Consider the following 19,736-nt stretch of genomic DNA (forward strand, 5'->3'; position numbering starts at 1 on the left):
CACTGTTCCGCGTAAATTACACCATGACAGCCATTAAATGTCTGACACATTGTCAGCCGTTTAGCCATTTAATGGCTTCCTTCAATTACAATGCGGTGAGATATTTATACTTATCTATGGTAGCTGTATATTGTTAGACGTGTGAATAGATGTTATTATTTCTACCGTTCAAGTACAACTATAATGTTCCTTAGAACACTTTATGAAAATTTGTATTACGTAATGACTCTACGTCAAGGCGTGTAAAGCTTTACTAAAGGACATTTAACACACATGAGAGAACAATATTCGCGTGAAATTTAAGCCTGTCTAGCCTGTCTAGTCTTAAAATTCTCCATCGATCCGTATTGAAGACGTTACCTATTTTTCGTCATACTTATTACAAGGTCGCTTTTTAAAAACTATTATAGATATATATTCTATTATATGACTGGCTTCAAGTATAATCCTTGTTTTATATAGAAGGACCAACAAATATCCATGGGTGGCAGTGCCCACTTATCATCAGATGAAATGCATGCTCGTTTGGAACTTTTATATTGAAAATAAGCACATATAAAAGAGATGGCTGTACAATATTATTTTCAAATTGTACCAAAGTGCTGAAACTAGTTTTATAGATAACCACCAATATAAACTCTAAAACTAACTCTCCGGAGTCGTTCCAGTAAAAGGCACTATTGGTGAAATTTATTTGAAAGTGCTCCATACGACGTAACCTTGTTATGTTGTCAACGAGTGAGCTTTGAACAAATATTGTTGGATACTCGTACCGGAAACGTATATGTTCTGTGAATATTTGTAGAACGGAAATACAATTTTGAACATATAATTATGTTCTGTGATCATATGAAGTTTGTCTGTAAATATGGCTGTACAAGAAATCGTATTCATTATTCTATCGTAAACATTTAGGATTTTAATTCTAAAATATCTAAATATTTTTTTATAAATCGCCTATACATAACATCAAAACATTAATTTGGTTCGAAAAACACTATTAAAAAATCCAATAATTATACAGGGCTTAAAGTAGGCTAAACTCGTAGTTTAAAGAATAGTTACTTCTGCCTATAACTGGTACCGTAAATAGATGTGTTATATACAAGTAAGTTGTATTTTTTGTACTAGTTTGTACTAGGTAAAGTACGTGTATGAGCACGTGGCGATTTAAATAGTAACTTCTTATACTACACTACATGTACTTATTTTCTACCAGACGCGTCGCTACCTCTGAGGAATAAATATGCACAATTTGGACAAATATCACTACTACAGATAAGCAAGTAATACATTGAAGGTGGTAGAACCCTTTGTGGTTCGACTCCGGCGGCACCACCGCCACACCTATTTCTGCCTAATAACAGCAGTGTAAGGCGATGCTGTGTTCCGTTTTGAAGGGTGTGGTAAGGGAGACATGCTTTTCCGAGGCGTTCCAGCTTACTCCTCAGGGGTAGCGGCGCATTTGTGGCCGACCTCAGGTAGGAATATCTAATCCTATCTGGGGTTGATTACAGATGTCCATGGGCGGCAGTAGCCACTTACCATCAGGTGGACTGCATGCTAGTCTGCTATTCCTATATTATAAAAAAAAAATATGTCTCCCCTACTACACATTTCAAACCGAAACACAGCAGCGCTTAAAACTGCTGTTAGAGGCCGAAATAAGTGTGGCGGTATACATAAATATTTATTTCCATTTGTACCTTTTTAATAACTAAATTAGTTGTATGATTTATTATAACCAATTCAAAGTGATTTCATGCAGCTATCATTAATTACTAATTCGAAATTAATTAAAGGTTCAAGAGTAATTTACACGTAATTAATACGGTCGTACTCTACTTTAATATTCGCATTCGGATGTATATTATATGATGCTAATTATGATATATGTAAATATGTTCCCTTACATGTTGTATGTGTAATGAAGCACACATAGTGCGGTTTGTGTGAAATGTAACGGATCTGTAAATTGAAGCAAGTCGAATACGGTCAGGAGTTGGATGTGGTTGGATGTGTGCTTTGAATTTATGTTAGTACGGTATGTGCGTGGTCCCGGTAGACTTTAGAGACAATCGTCAAACGGTTTTTTATTAAGAGGTCCTGAGGACGGTCTCAGAGACGTTGATATCTGACTCCCGGAGGACTAATTTAGAAATCCTCGGAAAAGTGTGTCACCCTTCCCACATCCTTCTAACCTGAACACACCAAGGCTAAACAGTTCTGCTATCAAACAGAAATAGGTATGACGGTGGTGCCATCGGAGTCTTGTCACAGAGAATTGTTCCACCTTCAAAAGCCTGCCTAGAGTCGGTTCTCACATATCCGATAAGTTTGGACTAGTAACCAAGTAACCAAAATGGGTATACGACCATACCCTTATCAACCAAACCATGATGAGGCAGCAAGGTGTAGTGCTTCGGCTCTTCCTTAGTTATAATTCTTCTTATCCTAAGTTGTTTAGTCAATAATAGAACGGTATTTAATTTAATATGTTGATAAGGAATCCATTTAAATACAACAAATATTGCTTTTATTGACAAAATTTGATAATTTGTTTGCGCGTAAATATTTAGACGGATTAAATGATATTCGAGAATGATCTGAAAACTCACCATTAATGTGACGAAGCGATGATTTTAAACCAAAAGCGTGTAATCCTGTCGAGTGTTTAACATGATGTCGCCAGTATGAAGCTTACACATTGCACCATATGTCATTATTGCTGGCAGCCACCCAACATACCATGTACAGCACCTTATTTCATTAATTAATTATTATTCTTCATGTACGTTATATTAATAATAAGTATTATTAACCCCATTAATAATAATCAATTTTTGCCGACCACCTAATCACTTAAGTTACTGACCAGTTTCTTAAAGCGCGTTATTAATAATCAATATTTTCCCACCATATTCGATATTTGACAATTTCCGCATACCCCCTACAAATTGATAAAGTTTACCCTTTGGATAAAAATATCTACTAAATAAAAGCTCGTAAGAAGTAATGTGAAATACGTTTATCGTAGTGACTTCAAAACCAGAACTTCAGGATATGTATATTGATAGTTTCGATCAGTTACAGTTGGAACACGCCCAAGTGGAGCCACGATTGAACGATGACCGCGGTTGAGTTAGAACGACCACGGATTTAATCGCTACATATTACTTATATGTTCGCCGTAGTGTGACAAACATTTGTAAACAACCAGGCGAGCTCATTAGTATGAAAACTACTTCAACAGCAAGTAGAAAATCAATAGAAAACATGTTTTATCAGCATAGCGATAAAACGAACGAGTTATGATCGAACGTACATTTTTCTTTCGGGAAAAGGGAAGTTTCTTTCATATTACCTATGGCTGCAATCTTTTTTATGTCCCACTGATGGGCTCGGGTACTACCTATAATTTGGATGAGACGTAGAACCTATTCCACCATTCTGCTTCATTGTAATGTAAGCCATTTTGCTAATTAAGTATTTTTTATAGTTATCCCTAACGATTAGGCAGACGTGCTACCTGATGGAAAGTAGAAAACGCCGCCTATGGACATTTGCAACACCAGAGGAGTCGCCAATGCATCGCTGGCTTTGTATGAGAGCTCTTTTTGCACCTTTTTTGAAGAGCCCCATGTCATAGCCCGAGAATACCTCAGGAGGGAGCTCATTCCACATCTTACACGTCCGCGGCAACAACGTCCGTGCGTAACATGCTATAGGCGTTGAACAGCTGTCTTTAAAAACATTGCTTTTGAAATAGAGACTACCAAGATTTGATAAAAAAAACTCACTGCAACTTTTACATGTTAGCATTCCTTTATGTCTCCCAACATAGAGTGTGGCAGACGCGTGCGATAACAGACAAAAACAATTTTTTTGTCCTCTATAATTCGTATTGACATAGTTTCCTATAGTTTTCTTCCATTTTTTTTTATAAAATAGGAGTAGCGGACGAGCATGCAATCCACCTGATGGTAAGTGGCTACTGCCACCCATGGACATCTGTAATCAACCCCAGATAGGATTAGATATTCCTACCTGAGGTCGGCCACAGATGCGCCGCTACCCCTGAGGACTAAGCTGGAACGCCTCGGAAAAGTCTGTCTCCCTTACCACACCCTTCAAACCGGAACACAGCAGCGCCTAACACTGCTGTTATTAGGTAGAAATAGGTGTGGCGGTGGTGCCGCCGGAGTCGAACCACAAAGGGTTCTACCACCATGTTTTCAATATTATGTAACAACGGATTTGTGACAAATAAAGGAAAAGATTTATTCTTAACCATCAAAAACCTTTAACCGACAACAAATTCATTACTGATGTTTTAGTAAATTTTATGAAAATAGAATGGAAAACAGCTTTTGCGAGAAGGAACATGAATTCCGAGCCCGATATATTGATCATATGTCACGTTTGTTCTATAAATCTATGCGATAAAAGACGGCCTTGCTGCCACAAGTTTGCTTGGCATTTGCTTTTGTTAAAGAATTCCGAACGGAACTACGTATTTGTGTTGTAACATACAATTTTAGATTCAGATTGTTAAGTTAATATACGTATGCATACAATATGAAGAATATGATATTTTGGTTGTTTCAAAAGTAGGGCCCTTCTTTCGCCTATTTTTGCATAATAACAGCAATAGGCGCTATTGTGCTTTGCCTATTATTGTGTTAAGGGGCCTCCCTTGCCGTACTCCTCAAACTGGACTTATATCCCATGAAGATATATAATAGAACTATAGCAATGATGCTTATATATTTCTTCAATTTCACAAAATCCATGTCATGCGGGACCACACCTGCAAAGAGAAGTAATCAAAGCCCAGAAACCAAAATTAATCCTTACTAATATTATAAATCCGAAAGTAACTCTGTCTGTCAGTCTGTCTGTCTGGTTGTCTCTTCTTCACGCCTAAACCACTGAACCGATTTTAATGAAATTTTGTACAAAAATATTCTGAGACCCGAGAAAGGACATAGGATAGTTTTTATCCCGAAAATCCCACGGGAACTAAGGATGGCGATTTAAGATCTATTAATCGGAGAATCGATCTATTGGACCAAAAAAATCGATTAGTTGATATCATAATCGATTATATGTCATATTATTTTCTTTTAAACGCGGGCGAAGCCGTGGGCAAAAACTAGTTATAATATAATCTGATCGACTAAGGAATATATCGGAACTCTAAGTAACAGATCAGTTTATTGACCACAGCCACAGTGCTATAGAGCCGTATCTAATTGTCTATTGTTCTGAGCAAGACATCCAATTCAATATAATAATGTGATCTGTATCGTGTACCATCACACAATCCTCTAGAGATTACATTTACGAACACAATACAATTACAATCGAAATAGGTATTTAGGAATCGTTAAACCTTTGAAGTAAACTCAATACTATTTTCACGGCCGAATTAGCACCACTTATTTCTATTTAACTGCTAATTGCTTTTTACATCATAGTTTTGTTTTTAGATCTGAACGTATTAAACTAGTGGATCTTTTGTTTATGCTTCTATTCCTTACAATAAAAATAGAAACATTACACACATTACACACATCACTTAACATATATAGTGTAATATAACACGATGTCTGAAGACTATAATGAAATGCCATATTAGGTAAGTTTGCCAAACCCTTAAAATCCATACCCGAATACATATGGGTAATAATAATATGTCAATTGTCAATCCAATATATAAAATTACCAAGCATTATTGCCCCATACACTATCTTAATAATTAGATATGTTTTTAAATATATTTGTTTGGGGTAATTTGAATCGGCCTAGGTAATTCGAATGCAGAATTCTGCAAACCAGTATGTAAAATCGCTAAACATCTGTACTCAAATGATAATAATATAACTCAAACTTATTTTGGGGAAATGCATATTATGATGTAGTTAGGATTAGGATAAAAACTACTTCGCGAAGTTAGAATACTTCATTTACTGTCTGTGTTTCTTTTACGCCACGTTCCTTTCATTTTAGTTTCATTGTATGCAATGTTTAAAACTGTATAATCTATTAGGTAACCGATGATGTCAGTGTACCACAAATCACACGTCGTTTCCGCAACTAAAGGCAAATAAAATGGGAAATGCGTCACTTTTTACACCGGAACATACTTTCAAATATTTCACTCGGGAAAAGAAATGTATTTAGACAATTTTATAGGTACGTGCAAAAATTTTCTAGAACAAAGAAAGTATTTTTATAATCCAAATTTTAGTCACATTTATTCAAAATTGATTCCAGGTATTCTGTGATAAAGAATCATAATAAATGTGAAGTTTCTTGAACGCTGAAGGCATATGGGCGTGTTCATATAAGTTGGATTAAAAAAAATATATAAAAAAATGTTATATGTAAGGACATAGGACATAATATGTAAGGACATATGTAAGAATATAGTAAAGATTACTCACTCCTAACAATAAAATGTATCCATTTTGAGAATTGAAATAGTTGCGTAAAAATTATTGCCACGTCTGCGTGCTAAAATGTCCCTAAAATATTTGAAATACTTATTTATTTATTATGTAAATTGCGCAGTATTAGTTATTTATTCGTAAATTTTTTCTTAAAATGTTTTTTATTTGTCAAGAATTCAAAAAATAACTGAGTCAGCCTTTTGTGGCTTCATTCAATTTCAAGGCGAAGTATCTTTACTAATTTATGTGTAAGGATACGCACGGTAGGCGGCATAATTATTTTTGTGTATTTTTTTGTTTATGGACTAGTGACTATAAACTTGGACTATGGAATAACAGTCATTTACATTAGATATAATTATGTAACCTAGAACCCGCAGACGGATAAATTTTGTTTACACACAAATAAACTAAATAAATCACTTGATACACCTCATTCTATAAATTTTGTACTACTTTCATATGCCTAGTAATTCTTAATGAAGAGAAGAGATATATTGACTCATTTTTCAACCCGTACGGAGCACCAAGCAGACATTTCTACATATTTCACTCTTTTCATGCCACCCTTCCGTCCTTGTCGCAAAACAACTAAAATTAAAAAAGTTCCCTTTCACCGCAGTTTTTGCAAAGTGAACGTTCTTGTAGAATTTTATTAGAAGGGTTGTTTTACGAAGCCACACATTCTAAGCGAAATGTTAAGATCAATTGTCTTATATAACATGTTCCGAAAAAAATATGTGTGCTTCAGGTATAAATCCTGTCCTCATGTATAAATATGGAGTTAATAACAAACTTCCATGCAGTGACTTTTTGCTTCTAGAATTTTATAAAAATGTAGAACATTAGTAAAATCCAAAAATGTGGTTTTAATAATACTAAAATCAAACAGAACATTTAACTTATAACTAACTATACATGTGGTAGTTTTATGTACCTATACTAATCAAGGTTACCGAATTATAAAAATATATTGTAATCAAGGATTTTTTATTTCTTTAAAGATAATAAAATACTGATTTGTGTTTGTATAACCTTCAAAAGTAAACCTGTACAGAGTAATTAATTTAAACTACAACTTTCAAATAATAAGATAGACTTAAAAGCAAGAATCATAAAAGAAAATCGTTCCTATTCTTTACATTTCCAAAAATATAATGGAAGCGTCCCGCTTATAAAGATGAGCGGTTATTTAGAACTGCATTCAAAAGCGACATTTTACTACAATCGACGTATTGTGGAGACTAAAATTTTTGAAAAGAGTTTCAGCTTAACTGTTCCTTGTAAGTTCTTTATAAATAATTATTATAATGATTTAGTTTTTTATATACTGGTGTTTACTGTAAGCTAATAATTCAAAATGTTTTAATGTTTATGAGTTCAAAGTGTAACTTTTTTCTTGTATCTCATAGGTTAATCGCACATATACGAATTTAAAATAAACATTCAAGACAAGGCCACCAGCGGATTCACGCAAAAGCATAACGACTTTTCCTTACGTGACAATTACAACCACTTAACTCATACCCCAAACGCGTCTAGTTTTCGCTCCAATAAGAGAGTAGATAAAAAAAAAACATTATTTCCGTTTTTAAAACATTTCAGACAATTAGATAACACCTTCCTATTCAAGCAGAAATTTCGTTCATCTATGAAAACACATGACCCAGATACGAAACAAAGCGGTCCAACACGCATAGGAGCCGGTCCTTTGATACACAGAAACGTCACCGCTCAAACTGTTTCGCTCCAATATACCAAACGCTAGCACTGACACACCTCATGTGGAACGCAATAGACTGTACAGCTATAGTGATAAAGCAACATGATATTTTCGATAAATTGACGTCATTTTTCTGCTTTCTATTGAAAATACATTTTATCAAAGAAAATTGATGAATAAAGTACTTAGATTTTCATTCAATTTTAAATGAAAGCGCTTAAAACAAAATACATTATATTTGTACATTTTAACATAATTAGTGTCATAAGCGTAACAATAAAAAAAAATTTAACACATTTTACACGATTAAATAAAACACCTTTCTATTCATGGTACAATTTCGTTTATCTATAAAAACACATGACCCAAATACGAAACAAAGCGATCCAACACGCATAGAAGCCGGTCCTTTGATACACAGAAACGTCACCGCTCAAACTGTTGATCTTCTTTCTCCTATTAGCAAGAGACTTTCATTTATCTCATAATTTCTTATTCCTTACGCTTAATTCACGTACTTTAATGTAAAATCCATCCATACATGCACTGTTAAATGCACAAAAACCGACACACAGCCGCACACACATTCTACCACATATGTAAACATACCCATCACACCCATCATACACCCATTCATACACTCACACACTTACATGTACACGTACACACACATATGCACTTCTACACACACGTCTACTTGCATTCACACAAATGTTTATTATTTAGTCTTCCGCGGGAGGGCACTGGTGACCTGTAATTCAGGTATTTTTTACCTACAATAGGCACCAGTCTCTCACTACGTAAGGTTTAAAATATTCATATGTTGTAATCATGCAATTTAACATAAGACCTTTTTGTGAGAGAAATAAACTATTTTCATTTCATGTTTCGCTCCAATATACCAAACGCTAGCACTAACACACCTCATGTGGAATGCAATAGACTGCACAGGTATAGTGATAAAGCAACATGATTTCAATAAATTGCCTACATTTTTTCTGCTTTGTATTGAAAATGCATTCTATAAAAGAACATTGATGAATGAAATACTTCGATTGATGAACATGATTGATGAAACATAAAAGAATGAAAGTCATCGAATATTTGAAAATATTTCGTGTTCATTTAATTTTTAAAAGTTAAATGATTGTTTTTGTATGTATTACACGTAATTATTATTTACTATAACGGTGAAAGGAGACATCATGAGTTCCTTAGTTTATAAAGATGTATTACGCCCACCAAATGTCTAAAAAATCATTTAACCGATGAACTATGCCCTAATCCATCGTATTCTGAAAGGAGATGCATGTCCAGCGGTGTAATAGTATAAAACGTGATATAATGTTACATATATATATATATATATATATATATATATATATATATATATATATATATATATATATATATATATATATATGAGTATATCAGGTAATTTGTAGAATCATATTCTATGAATATTACTACGACATTATTCCGTAATATCTACTAATACGTATTTAATACGAAGAGATTAACAGAAGCCATCTCTAGAGATAATTATAATGATTCTGCTACAATTATACTATATACCAATCTATCTGTATCTAATCCGACTTTAATGAAATGAATAAATAAAATGAAATTAAATGAAATGACACAATAAATTAAATGAAATGACACAATGACACACACATGTACACAATAAATTATTAAGAATGATCCGTTGATTTCATACGGATCTCTGGGAATCTCTTCTTCGTCAACGACGTGCTTTATATTAACAGACTCAGATTGGTTTCAGATTGATATACAGATATAAAGTTTCAGTAATTATTTACCGTCTCTTTTGCTTTACAACAATTTTTAAAATAAATTAGAATCTTTTGTTGTTATTCTTATCCTGTCTATTAAGGTTTCAAGTTTCTTTAAAACGGTCATTGCAGTAAAAATATAATCTTAAATAGAACGCGACTTCCTCAAATTCAATCAGATTATATTTTTTTATTAGGTGTTATACTATAAGATATATATTGATCCCCCGACCAGGTGGACCGACGACCTGAAGAAGACCGCGGGAAACCGCTGGATTCAAAGGGCACGGGAACGGTTGGAGTGGCGCCAATTAGGGGAGGCGTATGTCCAGCAGTGGACCTCAAAAGGCTGATGGATGGATGGATGGTTATACTATAAGAATTAATTAGGATGTTTTATATAATACATCTCTTCCTTTGTACTCTTTAGTCCCAGAAATAGATTCAAGAAGAATATTGCTATAGAAACATTTATCGTTGCAATCAATATATCCTTCATTTTTTACTTCAATTCATCTGTCAACCAATTTTGCCTCTTAATTAACATTTTGAGTAGAAATCTCTCGAAATAAGACAAAAATAGACTTACATTTAGAACCTATTTCGTTTACAAAATGTTTGGCGAAAACCTTATCGCTTCTGATGTTTTCATTCAACGTAAAGTATCTAATTATATTCATCCAAGCGCACTCTGTCATTTCCCTTTGTAACTCCACTCGAAAATATTTAATAAAAATATGAAACGAAACACTGAGTTGAAATAATAGTGCTTGTTTTGATGAAATGGCAATTAATAATTCTATTACTAAATATTTATTCAATCCATTCGAGGCAATCTCCTGTCGCTTAGGAAACAAAGGGATGCTGTCGGATTCCATTGAAAATGTCGGAGTCTATTGAAAAGCAAACCTTTTGTAATCAGCGAGAGCGATAGTGTCTATGGGTGCTTCATAGTTAAGTATTAGTTTAATGCCTACTTCATTTCATTTCATTATTCATTAAACAGTAATAAAGTGAAACCTTCACTGCCAAACGTATTTTTGTAAGAGTGCTATAGGAAGATACAGTTACATGGGGGTTCCAAGTTAGTCTTCATCCCTATGAAGTCATAGTTATTCCCTAATGACTAATGTGATGCCAGCCTCAGATAGGAATTCAAACCTATCTGAGGTTGAATACATCAAGTTGATTACATACACGAGGTTCCTTGAGTGGAACAGCCGTTTACCATCAGTTAGAATGTATGCTTGTTTACTCTTTTTATAAGACTGAAAAAGCAAACGAGTATGTCAATGACCTGAAGGTGATGACTGGAGGAGTGGTGACTGAAATGCAAGAACTGCATGGTAAATCCGTGTGACAGTGACACCTCCCCAGTCGAACCATCATCATCATCGTCAACCCATTACTGTCCCACAGCTGGGCACGGGTGTCCTCTCAGAATGAGAAGGATTAAGCTATAGTCCACCGCGCCGGCCATTTGGTATTGGTAGACTTCACATACCTTTGAAAACTTTTTAAGACTTCTGGGGTATGCCGGTTTCCTCACGATGTTTTCCCTCACCGTTCAGCAAGTGCTAATTAATTTCTAATACGTACATAACTTTGAAAAAATCAGAGGTGCGTGCCTGGGATTTGAACCTCGGACCCCTCGATCGAGAGGCCGAGTTTCTTAACCACTAGGCTATCACTGCAATTTAAGTCGAACCATACTGGTCATTAAAAGCAGCGTATAAAAATATATACAGCCTTAATAGAGCCGACCAATATTTGTTGTAAAACAGCGCGCACCCAACTTTTACTCCTAGTTGAAATATTGACCTATTTACAGTGCGGTACTGTACACGGTTATAATTCAGTTATGTTGTACATTTTTATATTTTTTCGTAAAGGTCATTGACCCAGTTTTGTTTACCCTTTTTACTCTAATGACCTGTAAAATGAATCCCTACGCCCACATACGCCCCTCGTAACTTGCAAAAAATATCCCGACCTTTATTCGTCTATTACTGGGCTCCTTTGTCAAAAAGTTGTAAAATGCGAACCATAATTATATAATACTTATAACTAGGTACTTATAACTATATTTAGAAGTGCTAGATGTATGAACGTATAAGTACCTACCTAAGTACGTGAGGTACTTACCGTATAGATACTTATAACAATCTGACTTAGACTTTAAGAGTATCGACACATACTAGGATTCTGATAGCTGTGTAGCATGAAAAATGACTGTTTTTGTATTGGTTTACATATTTCCCATATATTTCCAATCAAATCTGATACAGACCGCTAGGGGCGCTGATTGGAAATGTATGAGCAAATACGTAAACAAATACAAAAACATTCATTTTTGTAAAAACGTAAAAACTCATACTAAGGGTACAGACGCCCCAACCTCTGCTAAGCGGCGAAGCTGCGCGCGCACCCCGTACGAACCTCTACGCCACATCGAAAGCTTTCGGATGTGGCCGTGTGGCCTAATGGATAAGGCGTTGGACTTCGGATCCAAAGATTGCAGGTTCGAGTCCTGTCACGGTCGTATGTATCAAAACAGATGCAATTTTTATTTCAAAAGCTTACAATATTTTTTATAATTTTTTTACTCCATAGGCCATATTTACAAAATAAAGTTTTTTTTTTAATTTTTTTAGCCAAATTTTTGAGACAATTTTAGCATCAAATTTAATGAACAAGTAACAAACAAACATGCAGTCCGCATGATGTTAGTGGTCATTAAGGCTCATTGGACGCCCATTTAAACTCTTTATACAACCTCAAATAAGACAAGAGTCCAACATATTTACGATACATCCCCCTTTTAATGCTTAAATCTACCTACATATCTTAACCTTACCATTTTACTAATAAAAATATCGCTGTCATTATGCATACTTGTATAGGTCTTGATATGTCATAGCATTCGAACGAAATTTTGTGATTGTAGCTCCTAGTGAATGAAACTCAGCCTCTCGATCGAAGTTCCAAGGTTCGAATCCTAGGCTGATACACCTCTGATTTATCAAAGTTATCTGCGTAAAATAGAAATTAATTACTTCAATGGCGAAGGAAAACATCGTGAGGAAATCAGCGTACCTAAGAGATCTTAAAAAAAGAAGTTCTCAAGGCCATGCGAAGTCTAGCATATGGACTATGGCCTTCTCATTTACAGATAAGATCCGTGCCCACCAGTGGGATTTATTAAACCTAATAAATTCCTAGAAAGTCTTCCTCATACAGAATCAGTAATGCTCTACTCACTATTCGTATCAAATTAGAAGCAGATATACTCTTTATTTTTTTATCTATTAATATTTTCCTTATTGCATAACACTGCAATCGTAAATCGAAGAATTTGGCACTTCGCGCTCTTTAATTTGAGACCAGTAGAGACTTAAACCTTTCTTCAATATATACCTATTTACCAAAGAATTAGAAACAGTATATATACTCTATTTGTTTTTTTCTTTGTATGTTACAAGACTTGAAGGTGGTAGAACCATTTGTGGTTCGACTCCGGCGGCACCACCGCCACACCTATTTCTGCCTCATAACAGCAGAGTTAAACACTGTGTTCTGGTTTGAAGGGTGTGGTAAGGGAGACATACTTTTCCGAGGCATTCCAGTTTAGTTCTCAGGGACAGCGACGCATCTGTTGCCGACCTCAGGTAGGAATATCTACCTATCTGCAGTTGATTACGGATGTCCATTGGCGGCAGTAGCCACTTACCATCAGGTGGATGGCATGCTCATCTGCTACTCCTATATTATAAAAAAATATCTCAATCATAAATCCAAGAATTTGGCACGTTCCGGTAATTAGTGTGACACCGCGGTGTTTACGTTGAGACCGGTTGAGACGTAAACTTCCTCCGATTAACGATCCGCCCGGTTCAACAATATTACGATATCCTCTTGAAATATGACGACAACTTGTATTTCTGGATTTAAAATAGTAGAGTGATAAAAGATCATTCAGTGTATGTTTTAGGTTGTTATTAATGTTATTTCGATATTTAGGAATGAACGACAACATATTAACAGATGTTTTTTTATACGTAAAATCGTTTCTATCCGTATTGCGTGAAACTAACGTATCAGGAAGATCGGTAGTTTCCAAAACGATCAAGTTAATTTAAGAAAATTAATTGATATAAGTAATTCAAAAAAACAACGTGATTCTGATCGTTTTATCTTGAAAACTCAATTCGCAACGAAGTATTTTTTAAAGTGTGGTGGTAGCGAACAAGCATGCAATTGAAACGTGTTGCTTCTCCTAAGGACTCGATTAGAGCACCTTATGTTTATATCTTTAACCCCCAACCCTTAAACTAAAAAATCAGTAGGTACTTAACACTTCTGTGGTAACGCAGAAATAGGTATGGCGCCTACAAAGTCGAACCACAAACTTCTATCCATCGATTTCTATCCAGTACTTACTTAAATTTAATACATTGTATGGATTGGTAATTCACTATATTTCACAATCATACAATTATGATACGAATTGTTTGTGATTGCTGTTATATATTACATGTCAGTAGTGGCGCCTACAAAGTCAACCCCACAAAGATTTCTACACAGTAACTACTTAAATCTTATATATTATATCTATTTTATGGATAATTAATTCACTATATTTCACAATCACACAATTACAATACGAATTGTTATCTAATTGCTCTTACATATTACATATGTCGTCGCTACACACATAATACCGTAAATCCTGATATTACAGAGTCAGGCGGATTACTGAAATTACAAAGAGCGACTTGGCGGCACAATGTTAATTAGTAATTCCAGCTATTCTTGAAATTCATGAGGTATACTTGACGACGTACTCCGAACATATTAATGTTTGTTACAGAAGAGCGAACTGAGAAGAAAAACGTATGTAATATGTGTTTGTCTTTATAAATGAAAGCTGATATTACTCATTGTTGTAAAATATAAATAAATACAAAAACTTTTGTTGAATAAAAGTACCTGTCCTTTATAGACAGGACAGGTACATTTTATAAAGAAATATATAGAATAGGAGGATAGAAATATTGTAGAATATGGAAGCAGCAAAAGGAGCATACAGTCTATCTGATACAGTCTATCTGATTGTAAATTATCACAACCACCCATCTATATACCATAATCAACACGAGATGGGATTGAAATATAACATTGGATTAACCCAATGCTGTCCCTGAGGACTAAATTGAAGCGTCTCATATCTTAAGGGAGATATGTGACACCGTATTATCTTCTAGATTTAACCAGTTAGTCACCTCCTACGACCCTCGCACTAGTCGGAAAGACTTTCCTAAAATGACAACTGCACATTTATTAATCTCTTTAAAACTTTTATTTACTTTTAATTAAAAGTTTAACTATGGTCGTGAGTCATGTAGAACCACTGATGACACTCGGAAGAAATGTGGTCATAGTAATATATCCGGTAGGTAGTAAATCCGGGTTTTAATGACCATTTTATGACTGACTGGAGCCAGCACGAGGTGCAGTTTGACTGGAAACTGAGTCAGATGATCATGCTTAAGTAATTACAACTCTTTTACCAGTCAAGGTCATAATTTAATGACTCAAATGGGACAGTACTTATAGTGGTCTGAGTCACGGTGTTTACGTGTTTATTTAGGCACCCATGTCACAGGGAATCCTAGTGCATGAGTATGAGCAAAAAATCATAAAAATAAGTTTAAGCGGTAGAACCTTCGAAAGAATCCTAGTGAGCTTCGACGCCAGAGACACTACCGTCACTTTTATTTCTGCCTTATAACAACAGAGTAAAATTGCAGAGTTCTGTTTTGAAGAGTGTGGTATGAGAGCAACATTTATATGCGGCGTTTTTAAATAGTCTCCAAAGGTAGCATCTGTAGTGTTCGAATTCGTAGATTTCTCACACCTTTGATAACTTTTTTATAACGTGTTGTTTTCCACAAAATAGCTTTGCGTTAATGCGTTAATTAGTTAGTGCGATAAAGTGATAATTAGTTTCATATACTCACGCATGTTCTCATGAATATGTGTAAGACGTATATTAACGAATGAAGTATTTTATCACAAAGAGAAGCAATCACAGATAGCCCTCAGAAGAAATGTGGTCACGGCAATATCCGCTAGGTAGCTATTATTACATGCTACGGATATTAACGACTGTTTTATAGCCCAATGGAGCCGTGCTGACTCAATGTCTTGTCAGAGGCAACTACCGCGTAGTTTACTAGCGATGTTTCTAGATCGATATAACGGTCTGTCTATCTTTATATATATATTTCTTGTGTGTGTGTATGTCACTGAACTCCTCCTAAACGACTGGACTGATTTTGATGAAATTTGTTGTGTGTGTTCAAGGGGACTTGAGAATAGTTTAGATTCACAATTTAGTCCGTGGGAAAAGGTTTTTGGAGTTTACTCCTTAAGAAACGATTTGAGTTATAAGGCCCGGTACGGAAATTTTATGAGGAGTAAAATCAAGTGTAACACGAAAAGTTGAGGCGTAACGGTAACCAAAATATGAATCAAGAGTGCTTTTATTAATTTAAAATACAGTAAGTTCAAATCCCATATGAAAGTAATTATTACAATAAAAATAATTAGCAATATATAAAACATTAAAACGCCATTAACTAATTTGTTTACATTTTTGCATAAATTAAGTTATAGGTTTGATCATTTATAAACACTGTGAAAAATATGAACATTGGCGCCATAATATGATTAACAATCTTTTATGAACGTTTTTAAAGAAGAGTAACATATAAAATCAGTAAGCAATTGAATAAGTTATAATATTAGCAAAATAAGTTTTTAACATAAAGAGGCTTTTGTAAGTTACTGATATATTAATTTAACTTATAAAAATGGATGCATTATTGATCAGCACCATCTATCAACGATAAACGGGCAAAATCAAAACAGTATTATTTAATATTTATTACAGAATTATTGCTAATGAATTATGTTCAAAATAAGTTATATAAAAATAGCAATACGTTTTAAATGAATTCTAGAATTATAAAACATTCAGAAACAATCCAAATTACATATAATAACATGTTTATTGAGTCTCATATAAATTTCATCCGTAAATTGCAACAAGGATATTTTATAGATGGCAAAGAAATTATAATTATTAAGTTTTAAGTTATAAAACGTTTAACATTGTTTTAAATATAAATAATTATATTATATTAAAATTTACTTTAATATAAACAATTATATTAAGTTACCATTATAATATTTGGAACCAAAATACATCGATTGATAAACTTGCAAACTTACAATTTATAAAACTTGCCACTAGATGGCGCTATTTTATATTATTTTGTAACATACTTTATGTAATACGCATTATTGAAGTAATATAAATAATCCGAATAATTACAGATATATGTTTGTTTCTCTTATCATTTTAGCAGATGCGTTCATTTACCTACCCTTTTTTCTATTCGATATATATCATAATTATCATTCGTAAGGAGTAAACTCCAATCGTGCGTCGTAGCTGACACACACACACTTTTTTTTAATTAATTTTTAATTCGTAAGTAGTTATAGAATCGGAAACTATGCCTTTGATCAAGTGATGATCTTTAGCAAAGATGTTGTCCAAGAGCCCACGAGGATTTGGGAGTTGGTAAGACCAATTTTCGACAGATGGCACCACTGTTATTCCAATGCAGGTACAAATTTTCCGTTGTATGTACGTCATATTATTTCTTTAAAATGCGGGCGAAGCCGCGGGCACCACTAGTATTTTTATATATACATACAAAACTCGAAGTATAACTTCGAGACTTCACAAATATAATCAGTCCGGTAGATTTAAAGATTACCTGTAGACTAGTAGACGAAAAAAAAATTCTTTGAATCGTATACCTGTATATGTAGTTTTAATTATTTGGGTTATATCAATTGGAATGAAATGAAAAAAGAAACAGATTTTTTTATTTATCCAATGATTTGGTATTCCATAGATTAAGTGGGTGTAATGTAAGTTAACTAGGTGAGCAAAATATTACCTGTATATAAAACTAGTGTATGTGTGATTGGCTTGCCATTGACCATAACCATCAATTTTCAAGGAAGGCAGTATTAAAATAATAAAACATATGCTACTACTAACATTCAAGGCACCTCGTGCTTTAAAAATTTATTTACGTAAACAAAATATTTAGTGTACGGCAGATCGAACGTCAAGTCATCTTACAAGGAAGATGCAAAGCTTAAAAAAAACATGTGGGCCGTCACGGGACGCCTGGCAGATGTGAAACATCGACATTATTTTGTAAAAGTAATATGCAGAAAAGAACATATTGTGATAGGAACTAAATATGTCATAATGATAAAATAAAATATTACGATTTTTGCGCACGGCATGCGTCGCCACGCCAGAAATCGGTTTTACGTGCGGCTATAGATGTTTCACATCAAAAACGAAATATGAAAATACACGAGGAGAGTATGGTGACGTTTGCATTTTACATTTACACCTTTTTCACCTATTCTAGTGAGATAATGTCTTTTATTCTGACGTTTTACATTTTTCTCCCCGCTGCAGGAAAATAAATTGCTATGACTTGCTGTTTTCCTTCCCTCTACCTTTATTTTGTTAGCCTTTGCTTCATTCTCACGAAAAATGAACGTGGAAAGTGCACAAAACATTTATAACTGTGTTTGTTACTATGTGATAATTCTTGCTAAAACTTTATTCACGGGAATGGAAAATTACGCGTATGTTTGTTGTATGCGACTGTACTAGTTTATTGTAACCATAGATATAGGATAGCGTAGCGAAAAAAATCTAAGTCTATGATTGTAACTTATTTTTATAATAAATATGCTTTTTTTTAATACCACCAAATACCAATAAATAGGCACTATTTTTATGTTCAACGAGCTTGCAGCGCACCTGATGTTAAGTGACCTCAATAAACTAATTTGGTAATAACAGTATCTCTGCCACTTTAACTGAATAGATTGCAACTAGAATGGTGGTAGAGACACATGATTCAGTTCTAGAGTTTCGGTGGTAAGGAGAAGATACCGACTTACAATATCATCAACCCATTATTGTCCCACCACTGGGCACGGGTCCCCTCTCAAAATGAGAAGGTATAGGCCATAGTCCACCGCGCTGGCCAAGTGCGAATTGGTAGACTTCACATACCTTTGAGATTTTTATTTTGTTATAAATCTCTAAGGTATGCAGGTTTCCTCACGATGTTTTCCTTCACCGTTTTAGCAAGTGATAATTAATTTCTAATACGCACATATTTTCGATAAATCAGAGGTGCATGCCTGGGATTTGAACCACGGACCCCTCGATCTAGAGACCGAGTTTCTTAACCGCTAGGCTATAACTGCCCTACCGACTTACATACGAGACGAATATCTTAGTGTCACTTAACAATATCCTCATTTCTGTGATGAGTTACCGTTTTTTGTCTTAGAACTTACATGATTATAGTAAATTTAAAATCAAATAATTGTTAACAAACAGTATCAAACTCTAGTCCACCAAACTTTATAACGAGGAACAGAAACAGAGCACAGAGTAGCCGAAGCCTCATAATTCCATAATGAATGCAAGTCCAAGGAAGATAATGAAATGAACACCGTAAAGGCTCTGACGTAATGACTCGGGCCATTGTGTTTCCTAATTATTTCACTTGGAGAATAGACGCTTTGAAACTCCATTATTTAAGACGAATGAATACACGCTGTTATCAAAGGAATGATACCCTG

The 19,736-nt window shown here is 34.4% G+C and overlaps 1 non-coding gene across 1 annotated transcript; it reads left to right on the forward strand.

The window, feature by feature from the left end:
- Positions 1–12,443: 12,443 nt before the first annotated feature.
- On the forward strand, positions 12,444–12,516 carry TRNAR-UCG (transfer RNA arginine (anticodon UCG)). The gene has a single exon. It is a non-coding gene; the product is annotated as a tRNA-Arg (tRNA).
- Positions 12,517–19,736: the final 7,220 nt, after the last annotated feature.

The sequence above is a fragment of the Epargyreus clarus genome, unplaced genomic scaffold (genome assembly GCF_041222505.1).
Source record: "Epargyreus clarus isolate Ecla_fem2 unplaced genomic scaffold, WU_Ecla_fem_2.2 ptg000008l, whole genome shotgun sequence".
In the NCBI taxonomy this organism is placed as follows: Eukaryota; Metazoa; Arthropoda; class Insecta; order Lepidoptera; family Hesperiidae; genus Epargyreus; species Epargyreus clarus.